General features: G+C 53.1%; 1 long non-coding RNA gene across 1 annotated transcript; it reads right to left on the bottom strand.

Annotated features, from left to right (window-relative positions):
* Positions 1-903: 903 nt before the first annotated feature.
* On the bottom strand, positions 904-2,823 carry LOC147572790 (uncharacterized). Its single transcript, XR_015246059.1, has 2 exons — positions 2,128-2,823; positions 904-2,008 (listed from the first exon to the last, which is right to left on the bottom strand). It is a non-coding gene; the product is annotated as an uncharacterized LOC147572790 (long non-coding RNA).
* Between the last annotated feature and the right edge of the window lie 2,453 nt (positions 2,824-5,276).

The raw sequence follows: 5,276 nt of genomic DNA, 5'->3' as shown, positions 1-5,276 counted from the left end.
GGTGTTTTTCTGTCTCTGTGAAGGACCCCACGAGCTTCACGGACGCGCCTTGAGGGTCAGCTATTTATTGTAGCAGCTACGGCTCACTCAGTGGCGAGGTCGGCTCTTTTGAGAGCCTGGTGTCGGGAGAGACCAGCGGCTTCCCGTCCTGACCTTCGCAGTAGCTTGTTGCACGCCCTCAAACGGGACACCTACGCCCAAGAAAGCTGACTGTCCTCATCTGTAACATAAGTCGGTGAGACTAGATGATACAAAACCTGTCAAAACTCCACAGTCTATGATCTCGTGGGTACCTAATCAACGAGGATGTTCTTTTTTAAAAAAATTGTTTTTAATGTTTATTTATTCTTGAGAGAGAGAGAAAGAGAGAGAGAGAGAGAGAGAGAGAGAGAGAACGAGCAGGGGAGGGAGGGAGTGGATCCCAAGCACCGGGCTGGACATTGGGCTTGAACTGATGAACCGTGAGACCACAGCCTGAGCCCATATCCAGAGTCCGATGCTGAATGTACGGAGCCACGCAGGTGCCCCCAGTGAAGATGCTGGAAGACAAATCACCATCCTTGTGAGCCGCCCCGACTGTGACCAAAAGCTTCTGACACGGCTGAGGCATTCTCTGCCTCCTGGCGCTCACGCCCTTGCAGTGTGGGCCAAGCCTTGGGACTCGCTTCTAACCCAGCACAGAGCGTGGGTGGGAACGTCACCGCGGGTTGAGGCGTGATGCCACGGTGCCACCTGCCGTGGGCGCAGGCTGTGCAGACCTAAGGCCACAACCCACCAGCACGCCCCGCACCTCAGCTGCAGCCCCAGGTTTGGGGGCCCCGAGCCACCAGCTTGCGCTTCATACCCAGGGGGCTCTCACTATGTCAGGGTCAGTAGTTCACTAGAGTGACTTCACAGAGTGACTCAGAAGTACTGTACCTATAATTACCGTTGTAAGGGTACACGTCGGGACAGGGCAAAGCTGGAGCAGGTCCCAGTGCAGACTCCCCGCGTCCTGTCCCCGTGGAGGAAGGACATGTTGCTGGGCTCCCCAGACAGAGAGCTCGCCTGAACTGTAGCGTCCAGAGATCTTGCCGGAGCTTCCCTCCATCAGTGTCTGGTGTGACTGGACTCCCTCTCCAGCCTGTTCTCACAGGAGTTCAAGTTCAAGCCAAAGTTGCCCCTCCCTGCCCCGGCACGTGGTTCGTCTGCCAGACTGTGTGCCCTGGGTCACCTCATCGGCAGAAACTCAAAGAAGTTTCGCTTCTACGGGGTTTCGAAGGGGTTTCGAAGATTCAGAGGTCGTCTCCCAGAAGCAGGAGAGAGGACCGGAATCTCTACTGTGCCGCTTTGGGCTCGAGAGATTGCGGCCTTTGTGATGCTTGAGGAGCATCTCTCTTGCCGGTTTCGAGGGAGCAAACAGCACGGTGTGTCCAACAGCCCTTGCAGCACGGAACGGCATCAACCACACAAGGCTGGAGCCTGTCTTCCCCGGTGGAGCCTTCGGATGACACCGTTGCCAGCAGCCCGAACCAGACGACCCGGCGGGGCCCTTGCAGGTTCCTGACTTCCAGGGAATAGTCAACTACGAAATGATGTATGTGCGCTCTTTAATTTGCTGGATTGGGGGATAATTGGTTACACAGCAATATGTGTAACAAATACACGGACTCTGTCGGCACTAAAATTCAGGGTGGCGAAGGCAAGTGCGTTTCCTGTAGTTACGTGAAGCAGGCGAAGAAACGGGATGGGTCATCGAGCAGCAAACGGCCAGCAGGGAGATCAGGTGACGCGTCTTAGCTCAAATGGGAGGTGAGTGATAGACTGAAGACGTGACCCCCAGTGGCCAGAGTCCAGAGCCTACACGCTGCATGACACGGCCGCTGGTGCAAACCGGGCCGCGAAGCCACAGGACACTTGCCCAAGGTCAGCCACTGCCAAAGACTTCGCCCCTGGAGTTTTTAACTGTTTATTCACGTGCCACTGTTTCCAAAGAGGATATCAAGTGTCTCAACAATTCCAGAAAACGCTGTAATGGAAATTAAAGGGAAATCAAGTGAAGCCATTGGCATGAAAGGAATACAGGGTAGGAAGAACTGAAGGAAGCTGGGCAGGCTTATTCCCCGGGTAGAGACGGGAGCTACGGACCCTGAACTGAGAGTGGAAGGTTCTAGGGCAGAGGGAAGCAGGTTCGAGCCCAGGACACACGGCATGCTCTCGGGAGACTGACGAAGCTCTTCCTGGTTGAGACCAGAGAACGCCTTCATCCGCAGGCGCTCAGGAAGGAAATCCTGTGTCACGAAGTCAGCGTAGTCAGCGACAGTCCCCAAAACATCTGCAGGGGCCCAAATGAGAGGGTTCAGCTTCCTGCTAGGGCCCAACGCACGCGCGGATCCCAGACGAACCAGACAGATGGGCCCAGCACCCAGCTGCTCTCTTTCTCTCTCAACGTGTTTCCTTCTCAGCATTTTAAAGATTTATCCGGCCCTCTGACACCTGCTCTCTAGTGTTTTGAGTGTTAGTGGAGAAGCTGTGGTGTCTTGGGCTGAAAACGAAGACCAAGTGTGACATCACTATGACCGTCCCCGCTGTCACAAAGAGGGGGAGGGGCGAAAAGGAGGCTGTCACCCCCTAAGTATATCAACCGCTTCCTTCCCGTTGACAAACCGACCCTCCTCTGCAGACATGAGCCCACGTTCCGCCATCCCGCTGGTCAAATGCAAACGCCGTCAGAACACGTCGATCCCAACACCGTTGTCTTCTCCTGCTGCAGCGACCAGGCGATGCGTTTCCGTTTCTCTGTCATGCGATCTCAGCTCCACGACGTGGCCCTCAGTGGGCCCCCCTGGGGACGTGCTACCTCACGCGGCTCTTTCAAGTCTCTGCCCAACCCCTCTGGTGTCCTGGACCCCAATGACCTCATACATGACGCTATTACATGATTGTGGCAGAGCTATTAAAAATAATGTCAGGAAGCCGAGGGCTGTAAAACAAAGACATCAGTAATCGCCCGGGTCGTGACTGCTCCATGCTCGGGATCCGCAGTAGGCCAGGCTCCCAGGTGGGGGGGGGATGTGCCACTGTCCTGGGTCAGTGCCGATGGCTAGCATCCAAGGTCCTGCAATCGCTCCTGTAGGCAAGTGACTCTCAGGGGCAAGGACCATCCCCAGGACCTCTCGGACCCCGGAGACGTAAACAATATAAGCCAAAATCGCACTATAATGTGATGATGGGGTTGTACGTTGGGAAAAAGGAAATGACTATTTGTACTTTGTAATTTACATCCAAGTTAGTTAGCATCTAGTGCAATCATGACTTCAGGAGTAGATTCCAGTGATTCATCCCCTACCTACAACACCCAGTGCTCGTCCCAACAAGTGCCCTCCTTAACGCCCCATCACCCATTTAGCCCACCCCGCCACAACCCCTCCAGCAACCCTCAGTTTGTTCTCTGTATTTAAGAGTCTCTTATGTCTTGTCCCCCTTGAAGTTTATTTATTGAAGTCATCTCTACAACCAACGTGAGGCTCAGACTCACAGCTCCCAGATCAAGGGCCACGCGCTCCGCTGACCGAGCCAGCCGGGTGCCCCCATAAAGCCGGTTTTAAAAGGAAATCTAACACCTTCAAAGCGAAGCTCTTGGTCCCCTCCTTCAGACCTGCTCCTGTAAATCTTCCCCATCTCGGGAAATGTCTGCTCCCCTCCTCGGGCTCTGAGCTGTCGGCCCAGAGCCCGACACGGGGCTCGAACTCCCAAACTACCAGATCGTGACCTGAGCCAAAGCCGGACACTCAACCGACTGACCCACCCAGGCGCCCCACCATTTTCAAAAATTTTAAGGGTAAAACCTACACACCCAAAGTGTTTATCATGTTGTGTGTACCGTAAACAAAAAACTAGCAACAACCAAAACATCCAATACTTTGTAAATAGGTAAATTATAGACATTTAACATTATAATCACCAACCTTATACAACATCAAGGAAAAGATGTTTCTGATAGGTTTTCTACATGCAAAAGAAGCAGAATAAAACTTCCCGTGTTTTAACGCGTACAAGCACGTAACCCATGCTTACAGCATCTGACAACCTGCAGCGAGGTGGACCCACTGTATTCCAACAGCAGAAATAGAGTTCGGGTTTTCAAACTTCTCTTTAATGTTGATTCAGTGCGGTTTTACAAGAACATTTTTATAAAAGCAGAATGAGGTACGCACGCTCGGATCCCGCGAACGCCAGTGGCAGCACATTCCTGAAGACAGAGGATTCCAGACCGGGGCACCCGAGAAATCTGCCAAGTTCTTGTTCGTGAAGGTGCCCTGTGCCAGGTCCCCGGATCCGCACCTCCAGAGGACGTGCCCGGGGAGCCGTCTTTTTAACCAGCACCGATGACGAGGTAACCACTAGAGCAGGGCAGAGACGGCATCCTCGTGACGTACAAGATCCCAGGGTACTTTCCCGGCCACTAACTGCTTTCTTCCCATCTGTACGTATATGTGGCTCACTTTTCCTCAGCCGCTCTCGTTCAACAGCCTCAGAGAACCGTCTCAACAAGCCTCCCAAGCTCCTTGTTCTTTTTTTTTTTTTTTAATTTTTTTTTAAACGTCTTATTTATTTTTGAGACAGGGAGAGACAGAGCATGAACGGGGGAGGGTTGGAGAAAGGAAGACACAGAATCCGAAGCAGGCTCCAGGCTCTGAGCTGTCAGCACAGAGCCCGACGCGGGGCTCGAAGTCACCGACCGAGAGATCGTGACCTGAGCCGAAGTCAGACAACCGGCCGAGCCAGCCAGGCGCACCCCCCCCCCCCCCCCCCCGCCCCACAAGCTACTCATTCTATGAGCTCACGAGGCAGCAACTTTCTCAGGCAATACGTGGTAACAGGAAAGAAAGGGAGCCTGACTTGGGTCACCCAGCAAATTGTAAGTGGAGAGTAGACCAGACCTTGTTTACGCGATCTGGAGACAGAGAAAAGGAAGTTGTGTGTTTTGTGTTTTGAGGGGGTTTTCTTGCTTTATTCTGTTTTTCCATATGTGTGTTGTTTTTCAGTTTCTGTTTTAATTCCGGTTAGTTGGCCTACAGTGTACCATGAGTTTCAGATGCACAACCTGCGATTCAACGCTTCCATACATCACCCTGCGCTCCTCACAAGCCAGCGCCCTCCTTAATCCCCGTCCCCCAACACCTCCCCTCTGGGGCCCGGGCTGTGTGTTCTCTGCAGTTAAGAGTCTGTTTCTTGGTTTGTCTCCCTTTTATCCTTTGCTTCTTTCTCGTGTCTTACATTCCGCGCATCTGCGA

The sequence above is a fragment of the Puma concolor genome, chromosome E4, assembly GCF_028749965.1.
Source record: "Puma concolor isolate L17-30 chromosome E4, mPumCon1.1.hap2, whole genome shotgun sequence".
Taxonomy (NCBI): Eukaryota; Metazoa; Chordata; class Mammalia; order Carnivora; family Felidae; genus Puma; species Puma concolor.
Note: the sequence above shows the minus strand (reverse complement) of the source record. Positions and strands in the feature narration are given on the sequence as shown.